Source organism: Papio anubis, chromosome 18 (assembly GCF_008728515.1).
Source record: "Papio anubis isolate 15944 chromosome 18, Panubis1.0, whole genome shotgun sequence".
Classification (NCBI taxonomy): Eukaryota; Metazoa; Chordata; class Mammalia; order Primates; family Cercopithecidae; genus Papio; species Papio anubis.
Genome location: NC_044993.1, coordinates 11,206,838 through 11,219,760, shown reverse-complemented (window position 1 = coordinate 11,219,760; position 12,923 = coordinate 11,206,838). Strand labels below are relative to the sequence as shown.

Genomic DNA, 12,923 nt, shown 5'->3' with positions numbered 1-12,923 from the left:
ACCTATATCCACAAAAATGGGCAGCTAAGATCAAGTTACCAGGAAAAACCAAACCAAAACAAAAGCACGTCTCCATATGGATAAGAGATGACCCATCATTTAAAATGGCTGCCTGATAATTGGAGATACATGCACCAGACTTGACTTAACCATTCTCTTAGTCATCAGACATTTAGATTTCAACAGGTTCCTGTTAAGCTGTCCTTACAGTGTGTGTGGCACTGTGCAGTTGAACGAACCATGCCATGGCCAGTGGAGACAGGCTTGGGCTGATGGAGAGGGCCTATGGGGCCACGCCTTGAAGGGGAGGGAAATTGTTAGCTACACAACCAAGAAAGAGAAGAGAGGAAGGAGTTTGTATCCACAACCCAGCTATATTTTGCATAAGTTCTTTCTGCGAAGGGAATGTAGCTCTGTCTACCAGAGCAAGGACCTCTGACTGAGAGCTGGGAGAGGCCAGAATGGGCCTGTAAGAGGTTGATGTGTATGAGACCTGAAGCCCTAGGCCTTTGGGAAGGAGAGGAAGGACTAATATTTGTGGGGTACCAAGGATGTGCCTGGCATACCCCATATGTTTTACAGAGACATAAATGTCTTCTGAAAGAAAGTTTGATGATGATGATCATGGATGAAGATGAAGATGAGGGTGATGATGTTGATGATGATGATGGTGATGGTGATGATGGTGATGATGGTAGTATGATAATCGTGATGGTGATGAAGATGCGGGTAATGATGTTGATGGTGATGGTGATATGATGATGGTGGTGATGATGGAGGTGGTGGTGATGATGATGGTGATATGACACTGATGATGGTGATGATGGTGGTGATGATGATAGTGGTGATGACGATGATGATGGTAATGACGATGATAATGGTGGTGATGATGTTGACAATGATGGGGATGATGTTGATAATGATGGTGATGATGATGATGGTGGTGATGATGTTGACAATGATGGTGATGATGATGATGGTGATGGTGATGGTGATGCTGGTGATGATGATGATGATGGTGATAATGGTGACGGTGGTGATGGTGGGATGATGTTGATGTTGATGATAATGATGATAATAGTGATGATGATTTCAACAGATACCATGTATTGAGCACTTACTTTGTACCATGCAGTGCTTATGGCTTTTTAGATGCAATTACACCAAATCTTTATAGCAACCCTGTAAGTCAGTACCATTGCTTTTCCTGTGTTACATGCATATCATTCAATCACTCAACTCTCGTCGTAGGTAGATACTATCATTCTCCTTTTATAGATGAGAAAACTGAGGCTTAGAAGGGATAAGCTCAAGTTTACAGGCAGAAAAGAGACAGCAAGTCAAGTCTTGACTCCTTTTGTGACCCTGATGAGATCACAGGTCTTCATCTGAAGAGTGAAGAATCAGTAATCTGTGACTGTAGCTACTTAGTTTTTCTCCATCCAGGAACCCTCAGGCAGCTGGTGAGTGAAGTTCTCACCCATTTAGGGATTATTAATATAGTAGATAAGAGTACCGTCTCTGGAGCTAGGCTGCCAGGCATGTGACTTTGAGCAAATTATTTATCTCTCTGAGCTCAGTCTCCTCAACTACAAAGGGGGAATTGATAATAGGAACTGTTGCAAAAAACTGTTTTAAGGATTAAATGAGATAATAAAGTACTTAGAAGAGAGTTTGGCATTTGCTAGACTCTCAGTCAGTGTCAGTGGTTCCCATTGTTATTGTTTTAGCTGCCCCCAGTCAGGTGGTTGATGAGGCAGGGAGCCTGGAGGGCAGTCTGGAAGAGAGTGCGGTGACTGCAAGGTCAGCTCCTGACCTTCATAATAAGGACTCACATCTGTCGGTCCCAAGGATCGCCAAGGGATACTCATGGTTGAAGGTGTCTGTGTGTTCTCCTTGGTGTCCAGCGAATCCCTCTTGACAACCTGGGGTCATACTCACAACCTATGACCACATATGAGGAAGCGTGGTGTCCCTTTGCAGCTGTTCCGAAGGTCCCATGGGCAGGAGTAGCCAGAGGAACATGAAACCAGCTCCTAGGTGGTACGTGTGGCAGCAGCGATTATAGCCAAGGAGAAGTTAAATTCTAAAGACTTGGGCTGTCTCCAAGGAATACACTAATTGAGAAATAACACCCATAAAAATAATTCAATACTAGTATGTAAAACTAAAAACAATAACCAAGTGTGACTGGCTGTCTAAGAATTAAGCAAAGTAAGATGAAGTGTCTTTTGCCAGCAGGCACTCTCAGCAAAGGAGATAAGGCTGCAGTAATTCTCTCTCTTCCCATCTTCAGTGGGCAGGTGCAACCTTTGGCTGCAGAAATTCTCACTTCCCAGCAGCAGGTTTGAGCACCCTGTTCTGGATGTTTCTTTGGGCAGCAGCGGCTAGGGGAGAAACTCAGTTAAGGCTGTTTAAGGACCCAAGGTGGTCTCACTCTGGAGCCCACAGTTCAGCAGCCGGTGGTCTGCTGGTAAATGGTTAACAACTGGCCGGGCGCGGTGGCTCACGCCTGTAATCCCAGCACTTTGGGAGGCCGAGACGGGCGGATCACGAGGTCAGGAGATCGAGACCATCCTGACTAACACGGTGAAACGCCGTCTCTACTAAAAATACAAAAATTAGCCGGGCGCGGTGGCGGGAGCCTGTAGTCCCAGCTACTCAGGAGGCTGAGGCAGGAGAACGGCGTGAACCCGGGAGGCGGAGCTTGCAGTGAGCGGAGATCCCGCCACTGCACTCCAGCCTGGGTGACAGAGTGAGACTGGGTCTCAAAAAAAAAAAAAAAAATGGTTCACAACTGGCTCTCTGAAAAACAAACAAACTGTTCACCTATACATATACACACACAGATTATTTATTATTGCTCTGAAATATGCGTAGCATTTACAAATAACAAGAACAGTATACACGGTACTGTTTCTTATAAAGTTGAGATAGTGAATTTTTACCTAATGCTTCTGCTGATTTTTGCTGCACTATTACATCCATTACAAAACCATTGTTGCAGTATAAAATTGTAGTATGTAGCTGCAACATGAATATTGGTTGATATTTTCATTTTTATTACGAAGTAAGGCGAAAATGAAACAACTAAGACATGTCAAAACTTCACTTATCCTTCTTTGCTGAATTGGATAATGGTTTTAAAATACTAAAAAATATTTCTTCAATTTTTTTCTGCTATTCAGAATGTAGCATCTGTAGAGCGACACACTTTTGAATTTGAATTAATATTTCTTTTTTATTTTATTTTATTTTTTGAGATGGAGTCTCATTCTGTTGCCCAGGCTGGGCTGCAGTGGTGGGATCTCTGCTCACTACAACCTCCACCTCCTGGGTTCAAGCGATTCTCCTGCCTCAGCCTCCTGAGTAGCTGGGATTACAGGCACCCACCACCACGCCTGGCTAATTTTTTTTTTTTTTTTTTTTTTTTAGTAGAGGCAGGATTTCCCTGTGTTGGCCAGGCGGGTTTTGAACTCCTGACCTCAGGTGATCTGTCCGTCTCCGCTTCCCAAAATGCTGGGATTACAGGCGGGAGCCACCACGCCCAGCCTGAATAAATGTTTTCTACCCCACTTTCTTAAGTCTAGACAATCAATAAAGCAATAAATCACACCTGGATTTGTAGCGAATGTCTCTTTCCATGGTGTAAATACCGGTACCATGATCAGTTTTAAGTTAAAAGTATGAGATCACCGAATGTGGAGTTAGGGAACATGTCATTATATAGTATTTTCACCACACACACGTGATTCAGTAAATGACTTCAAGAACATAGGTAACAGTAAAATGTAGTAAACCAATTTAGAAGTCATGAGTTTTGAGTACTTAATACGTTTTAGTATAATTTATTTAACAGTAATCTTATATAATTTAAATTTTTTCTTTTAATAGTTTTATTGAGATATAATTCATACACTTTGCAGTAAACCCATTTGAAGTGTAACATTCAGTGTTTTTTAGTATCTTCACATGGGTATGTAATTTTCATCAAAATCTAATTTTAGAATATCTTTGTCCCCCTAAAAGTAACTCGGTGCCCATAGTTGTCAATTTGTCACATCACTCCATTACTCTTTCCTTTAAAGAGCTTGTCATTAAAGACAGCAGGCACTTATACATCTCCTACATAACAAGAACTTTTCTAATACATGCTTTATGGATTTTTTAATTGCGGTAAGATTTACATAACGTAAAATTTACCACTTTGGGGCTGGGCATGGTAGCTCACGCCTGTAATCCCAGCACTTTGGGAGGCTGAGGTGGGCAGATCACTTGAGGTCAAGAGTTCGAGACGAGCCTGGGCAACATGGTGAAACCCATCTCTACTAAAAATGCAAAAATTAGCCAGCCGTGGTGGTGGGCGCCAGTAATCCCAGCTACTCGGGAGGCTGAGGCCGGAGAATCGCTTGAGCCTGGGAGGCGGAGGTTGCAGTGAGCCAATATCGCACCCCTGCACTCCAGCCTGGGTGACAGAGCAAGACTGTGTCTCAAAAACAAAAAAAAATAAAAAGTTCACCACTTTGACCATTTTAAAGTGTAAAATTCAGTGACTTTTAATACATTCACAGTATTGTGCCACAATCAGTACTCCTTTCACAACATTTTTACCATCCCCCCAAAAGAAACACCATGTCCATTAAGAGGTTATTCCTCATTTCCTCCTTTCCCCAGTCCCTGATAACCACATCTACTTTGTGTTTCTATCGATTTTACTATTCTGGATGTTTCATATAAATGGAATCACATAATATGTGGCCTTTTGTGTCTGGCTTCTTGCTATTAGCATGCTTTAAAGGTTCATCCATGTTGTAGAATGTATCAGTACTTCATTCTTTTTATGGTTGAGTGATTGTCAGGCCTCTGAGCCCAAGCTAAGCTATCATATCCCCTGTGACCTGCACGTATACATCTAGATGACCTGAAGCAACTGAAGATCCGCAAAAGAAGTGAAAATAGCCTTAGCTGATGACATTCCACCATTGTGATTTGCTTGCCCCACCCTTAAGAAGGTTCTTTGTAATTCTCCCCACCCTTGGGAATGTACTTTGTGAGATCCACCCCCTGCCAGCAAAACATTGCTCCTAACTCCACAGCCTATCCCCAAACCTGTAAGAACTCATGATAATCCACCACCCCTTGCTGACGCTCTTTTCTGACTCAGCCTGCCTGCATCCAGGTGAAATAAACAGCCTTGTTGCTCCCACAAACCTGGTGAGTGGTCTCTTCACCCGGATGCGTGACACAGTGATATTCTATTACATGTATATACCACGTTTTGTTTATCCATTTGCCAGTGAATAGTCATTGAGTTGTTTCTACTTTTTGGCTATTACGAATTTTGCTGCTATGATCATGCATGTACTGTTTTTTGTTTTCTGTGAACTCCTGTTTTCTGTTCTTCGGCATATTTGGGGAGTGGAATTGCTGGGTCATATGGTAATTTTATATTTAACTTTCAGAGGAGCCACCAAATTGTTTTCCACAGAGGCTGCACCATTTTACATTTCCACCCACAATATATGAAGGTTCCAGTTTCTCTACATCCTTGTGAACACTTGTATTTTCTGTTTTTTTTTTTTACATTATAGCCATCCTAGGAGGTATGAAATTGTATCGTTGTGGTTTTGATTTGCATTTCCCTAATGATTAATGATGTTGAGTATTTTTATGTGGTTATTTGTTATTTGTATTTTTTTTTTTTAAATAGAAATGTTGATTCAAGTCCTTTGCCCACTTTTTAATTGGGTCATCTGTCTTTTGTTGTTGAGTTGTAAAAGTTGTTTATATATTTTGGATACTAGACCCTTATCATATAAATGATTTGCAAACATTTTCTCTCAATCTGTGGGTAGTCTTTTTACTCCTTTGATAGTGTCTTTTGATGAACAAACATTTTAATTTTGATGAAGTCCACTTTATCTATTTTGGTTGTTGTTGCTTGTGTTTTTGGTGTTGTATCTAAGAATCCATTACCAAATCCAAGGTCATAAACATTTACTCCTGTGGTGTTATGATACATATAGGGTTCCTGGCTCATAACTCTCATAGTCCTTGTTGCAGTCTTTTGTTACAATGTTGGGTGTGTTAGGCATCAGGAAACAGAATCTCTCCATCTCCTGTCCTTCTGGAGTCTCTGACTTGCTGTTGGTGTCTGGGGGTATGGGGAACAGTCTTAGGAACTAAGCCTCCAACCTCCAACTACAGGTAGACAGTGTCACAATCAAATTGGAGGACACCCAGCTGCTGTCCACTGCTTGGTATGTGGGTAAAGTGGAGTTGTAAAAGTTGTTTATATATTTTGGATACTAGACCCTTATGTAAATGATTTGCAAACATTTTCTCTCATTCTGTGGGTAGTCTTTTTATTCTTTTGGTAGTGTCTTGTGATGAATAAAAGTTTTAAATTTTGATGAAATCCAATTTATCTACTTTTTGTTGTTGCTTATGTTTTGGGTGTTGTATCTAAGAATCCATTGTCTAATCCAAGGTCATAAACATTTACTCCTGTGATATTACCCCTCCTCTCACATTTGGTGAGAGGAGTCTTCTGTGTTGATTGTCATGGTGGTGTGAGAGCAGAAGGGAACATGGTTTCAGAAAATAGTATTTCCCTGAAATGAACCCTCTATTTTCTTCTGAGACTTTTATAGTTTTAGCACTTATGTTAAGACTGTTGATCCATTTTATGTTAATTTTTCTATATAGTTTAAGGTAGGCATTCAACTTTGTTCTTTTGAATGTGAATATCCATTTGTTCCAGAAGCATCGATTTGAAAAGATAATTCTTTCTCCATTAAATGGTCTTTGTACCTGTATCAGAGATCAGTTGCTCATAAATGTAAGTATTTCTTTCTGGACTCTGAATTATATCCCGTTGATATGCCTATCCTTATGCCATTGCCACACTGTTTTGATTACCATAACTCTATGTAAGTTTTGAAATTTGGAATTGTGAATTCTCCAACTTTGTTCTTTATTTTCAAGATTGTTTTGGGTATTCTGGGTACCTTGTATTTCCATTTGAATTTTAAGATCAATATAATTTAAATTTTAATCATGGCAGTGTTTAATAACTGGCTTGCATATTTTTTGAAAAGTCATCAGCTCTTGTGAGCAAGGGTTGGCCAGCTCCCAAACACCATGACATAAAACTTGCAGGAAAGGCTCTGTTTCCAGTTTTTTTCCCTCTGGCTTTAGGGGACATATTTTTGTTAATTTCTCTGACCATATGGCAGCATGGTTAGAATCTTGGGCTCCCAAATCAGACAGTTGTGAACTTAAATTCCAATTCTGCCACTTAGCCATGTGACTTTGGACAAGTTACTCCACCTCTCCAACCCTCCGTTTCCCTGACTACAAAATGCTAAAAATAGTTGTTCTTACCTTATTGGACACTCAAGAGAATTAAAGATTATTCATGTAAGGCTGTTAGCATAACACCTCACACATAGGAAGCATTAATACATAAAATCAAATACTGTTATTGTTTCAGGATTATTATTATTTTTTAAATTTATTTTATTTTTTTGAGACAGGGTCTCACTCTGTTGCCCGGGCTGGAGTGCAGTGGTGTGATCTCAGCTCACTGCAACCTCTGCTTCCTCGGGTCAGGTGATTGTCCTGCCTCAGCCTCCCGAGTAGCTGGGATTACAGGTGCACACCACCACACGTGACTAATTTTTGTATTTTTAGTAGAGATGGGTTTTCATCATGTTGGTCAGGCTGCTCTCAAACTCCTGACATCAAGTGATTCGCTCGCCCCAGCCTCCCAAAGTGCTGAGATTACAGGTGTGAGCCACTGTGCCTAGCTCAGGATTATTATTTTTAGTCTAACACAGTGAATATAAATCTCCTCTAGAAAAGTCAGAAGGTCTATGTACAACTTTAAGAATTCATCCAAAAGAGACCAGTATCCACTACCATGGACAACCCTATTGAACATGAAGGAGATAAGCAGAAACAGAAAACAGCATCCTGTTTTCTCTCTGGCAGATTAATTTTCTTTCTTTCTTCACCCAAGCCTTGGACATGAAACCCAAGTACAAAGGTTCTGAGAAAATCAAAACAAGACTATGTTGTACAGATAAGTAGTATCTCATTGTTGGCTGGGCACAGTGGCTCATGCCTGCAAGCCTAGCACTTTGGGAGGCCGAAGTGGGAGGATCACTTAAGCCCAGGAGTTCAAGACCAGCCTGGGCAACATGGTGAAACCTCATCTCTACAAAAAATACAAAAATTAGCCAGGTGTGTTGGTGTGTGCCTGTGGTCCCAGCTACTCAGGAGGCTGAGGTGGAAGGATCACCTGATCCCAGGGAGATGGAGGTTGCAGTGAGCCAAGATTACACCACTGCACTCCAGCCTGGGTGACAGATCCAGACCCTGTCTCAAAAAAAAAAAAAAAAAGGTGAAAAAAAGGGAAAATCTTTGTTGTTCATCAGAAGCCTTCACACAGGGCCCCTAAAGGAAGGGCAGGGAAGGAGGGGGTTGGAGGTCAGTGGGAGGAGTACCTCTCTGACTCAGTGCTGTCCTGACTACCACCTGGATGTGGGCTGCATCTGCGTAAGGTGCCGGGACGGGGTGGCCTCATGAACTCATGGGAAGCAAACACACACCCTCCCTCCCATCCACCAGGCACTTGGGTTTCCTGTGTGTCTGTTGATGTGGTGGGTGTTGTGGATTTGGACTGAAGGGCAGTCTCAGGCGTATGTATTAGGAAGCATTGAGCAGGCAGGAGCAGCCGATCTGAGACTGGCATGGGCAGTGGAGATATCATTCATCTCCTGAAACATATAGTCTGGAGGAGATGGTTCCAGGGCTGGCTGAGTGACTCCTTAATGTCAACATTTTGCCCTGCCGTGGTCTTGGCCCTTCCCTTGTGTTCCCCAGATGGGTTCCACTGCTCTAAGAATCACACCTTCACAGGCCATCTCAAGTTAGTGAATCTGAGGCAAACAGAAAGGCTGGGCACGGTGGCTCATACCTGTAATCCCAGCACTTTGGGATGATGAAATGGGTGGATCACCTGAGGTCAGGAGTTCGAGATGACCCTGGCCAACATGATGAAACACCGTCGCTACTAAAAATACAAAAAATTAGCTGAATGTGGTGACGCCCGCCTATAATCGCAGCTACTTGGAAGGCTGAGGCAGGAGAATCACTTGAACCGGGGAGGCAGTGAGCTGAGATCGTGCCACTGCTCTCCAGCCTGGGTGAGAGTGAAGCTCTGTCTCAAAAACAACAACAACATCAATAATAAACAAACAAACAAGAAGCAAAAAAACAAAAGAGGCCTTCTCTTCACAAGTTTTTGTTACTATTTTTTGTTTTTTTTAGGGGGGAAATTTCTTTCAGAAGCCAGTGGTGAATTTTCCCATATTTCACCTTGAGCTACGTCCTATAGTCAGCTTAGACCTGTCCCTGATGCGAGGGAACGGGACTGTTGCCTGTATCCCTTAGCTATTGCCGCAGGCTTGCTGCATCACTAACCACCATTAGACCTCAGTGGCCCGCAGCAATAAACATTCGATTCTCGCCATCTCTGGGTTTGAACTGACCTTTGCTAAGCTCCCCTGCATTGCTCTGCTCACCTTTCTCATGAGTCTGGCATTGGGCTGGGAATGGGCTGATCTAGGCTGGACTTGGCTGGAGTAACCCAGCCCCACCTTGGATCTCTCTCCTCTGCTTCCCACGTGAATCCTTTTCATGATTAAAGGTAGAAACAGAAAAAACAGGCAGAAACATAAAAAGCTCAGAGATGGCTTCCTATCACTTCTTCATTCTGGGCCAGAGCAAATCATGTGGTCCTACTCCAGGGTGAGGAATTATATCCCACTTAGAGACTGAAAAGGTGCTGCAAGTCTGCATGGCAGAGGGCATGGATAAGGGGTTCATAAAAACTTCAGGCCATTTAATACAAATTTGTCATGTTACCCTGGCTTAGACTGATTTTGATTCATTGCTCTCTCGCCCAAACAGAATCACAATTATTTTAGTAAGGAAGGAGGAAGGATATCTTTGGGGCAGGCAATGGATAGAGCTTACCATACAAGTCTATGGGGGCATCTTACCTGTAGAAATCTTAAGATGAGGGTTAGCCAAAGCACAGAGTGGTTTGGGATGGGAAAGCCCAGGAAGGCCAGAATCCTCACCAAGATTGCCAGCAGGGAGCTCTGATTGTCTACAGCTCTGCTCTCTGCTCACCCCTGGGGTTTAGCAGTAACAGAATCCACACTGGAAGGACAGAGTGGCTGTGCAGACAGAAGGAAAGACCCAAACCTTGATAACCATGGCAGTGCAACAGGAAATCTCTTTATTTGGTTGCTGCTCAAGTGATACCATTAAGTCCCTTAAGATGCAGAATTTCCTTCCCTTCCTTTTCCTTTTCCTTTTCTTTCTTATCTAATCTATCTTATCTATCTATCTATATCTGTATCTATATCTATATCTATATCTATATCTATATCTATATCTATTTTTGAGACGGGGTCTCACTCTGATGCCCAGGCTGGGGTGAAGTGATGCAATCTCAGCTCACTGCAATTCTGCCTCCTGGGCTCAAGCGATCCTCACACCTCAGCCTCCCAAGTAACTGGGACCTCCATGCCCAGCTAATTTTTGTATTTTTTTAGAGATGGGGTTTTGCCATGTTATACTGGCTGGTCTGGAACTCCTGGGCTCAGGAGATCTGCCTGCCTCGGTCTCCCAGAGTGCTGGGATTCCAGGCATCAGTCACCATGCCAGGCTCCTGCTTCTATTTAAATGCTCAAACTTGGTGTGGAACTGCACAGACTATACGGCTGCTCTCCACTCAAGATTACAAATTGAACATTGACTTTCCTCATTTTTTATCCAATTTTGCTTTCCAGAGACCCAGATATGACTTCATTTTTTAAATGAAATTTTGCAGGTCATTAGCTCATAATGATTAAATGATTCTGGTTATTAGCATAAAACACAGCTGTAGTACATAAAATGTAACCTTTATTGTTTAAATATTATTCAGTGTGCCCACATAGCACACAGCAAAAGAAAATTTTTTTTTCAGACTATTCAGGCATTACGGAAATAACTTATGATTTCATTCAGAAACGTTGCAAATGCAATTCATCCTTGCACTGGGGTAAACATTGCCTAGAAGGGTTTGAAGAGGAATCCAGGTTAGAAACAATGAAAATTTTTGGCTGGGCAAGGTGGCTTATGTCTGTAATCCCAGTATGTTGGGAGGCCGAGGCAGGAGAATCGTTTGACGGCAGGAGTTCAAGACCTCCTCATCTCTACAAAAAATAAAATATTTGAAAAAAAAAGTGAAATTTTTGATATGGAAGAGGTTGTAGGGCAGCTAGGGCTCAGAAAGACCCATGCCATATAGCAAAGTTCTTAGTAACACAGGCTTTGAGTTACAACAGGCTAGATTCAAATCCCGCTGTGGTCCGAATGTCTGTATCACCCCAGCATTCATTTGTTAGGAGATGGGGACTTTTGGGAGATGATTTGGACATGAGAACAAAGCCTGCTTAATTGGATGAGTGCCCTTATAAAAGTGGCCCCAGAGAGCTACCTTGCTTCTTCCTCCATGTGAGAACCAACAAGAAGGGAATCTATGAGGAGGTGGGAGTCTGGCCAGACATTGAATTTGCTGCTTCCTTGATCTTGGACTTCCCAGCCTCCAGAGCCATGAGAAATAATTTTTTTTTTCTTTCAAAGCTCCCCAGGAGTCTCTCTGAGCCTGTTCTGGCTCAGGAAGCTGCCTTATTTACAAAAAAAAAAAAAAAAAAAAAACACAAATAAACAAAAAACAAAATAAATAAAAGCTACCCAGCTTATGTTATTTTGTCATAAAAGCCCCAAAAGACTATGACAAATCCTTCTATCTATGTCTTCTTAGGCAAAATACCCAAACTCTCTGAATACCAATTTGCTCATCCAAAAAAATGGGTAACAAAAAATTTAAGAGGTAACAACCCTAATACCTCTTAGTGTTGCTGTGAGAATTAAGTAAAGTACCATCTTCATGTGGTCAGCACAATGGCTGACCCCTAGCAAGACCTTGGTAAGTTATAGCTGTTGCTGTCATTCCTGCAGCTGCTATCTTTGTCATTACGCTTACTGTTATTATTAGCTCTGCTATCAGAGTGATGCTCCAGCCGGAGAAGATGGAGACCCATGTCTTCAGACTGTGAGCATAGGCAGACCCTGTCTAATGCCGAAGGTGCAGACACAGGGCACAGAACTGCCAACTGTGGCTGCTGGAACCTGTCTGCCCTTGAGTGGGTTAGTGACAAAGAAATGACTTTCCTTTTGTATGTTAGCCCTGTGCCTGGCATACTGCAAATATCTGTAGTTGATAAATTAATCTTATCATCACATAAGCATCTTGGGAAGTCTGTAAGTAATGGGAGTTGGAGGCTTCACACTGATCTTTGAGCTGGCAATTTTTCCAGTCAACTCATTTTGGACGTTGGTGCTTAAGCATATCCTGTTTTGGAGGGTGGTGCTGTTAGTGGAGGAGGTGATGGTGATGATATTGATAATGACAGCAAGAATGTCTTACATTTATTGAGTGTTCAAAAGGTGCCACATAATGTGCTAAGTGCTTTACGGGCATTATGTTATTCACACTTCACAGATACTCTCTTTCTACATGTAAGGAAAAAATGGCATAAATACTTTACATAATTGACCCACGTTTTTAAGTAGAGGGTAGATTTTAAGTCCAGGCAGTCCAACCGCCTGAAAGCTGGCTCTTTAACACAATATTCTTCTGTCTTCCTGGCTGTTTTGTGAATGAGTAGGATGGAAAGGGGATCCTTGAGTTGGGAAGGTCCCCCATGGACTACAACAAGTAATTGTCTTCAACCTCCATCTAGATGGAGTGCTCACAAGATCCTCTACATCAAACCTGGGGCCTTAGTCCGGTGCTG

The 12,923-nt window shown here is 42.2% G+C and overlaps 1 protein-coding gene across 4 annotated transcripts in view; it reads left to right on the top strand.

Annotated features, from left to right (window-relative positions):
- The window catches only part of WWOX (WW domain containing oxidoreductase), a 1,119,479-nt gene that overhangs the window by 691,353 nt on the left and 415,203 nt on the right, over positions 1 to 12,923 (top strand). The gene's annotated exons all lie outside the window — the stretch shown is intronic.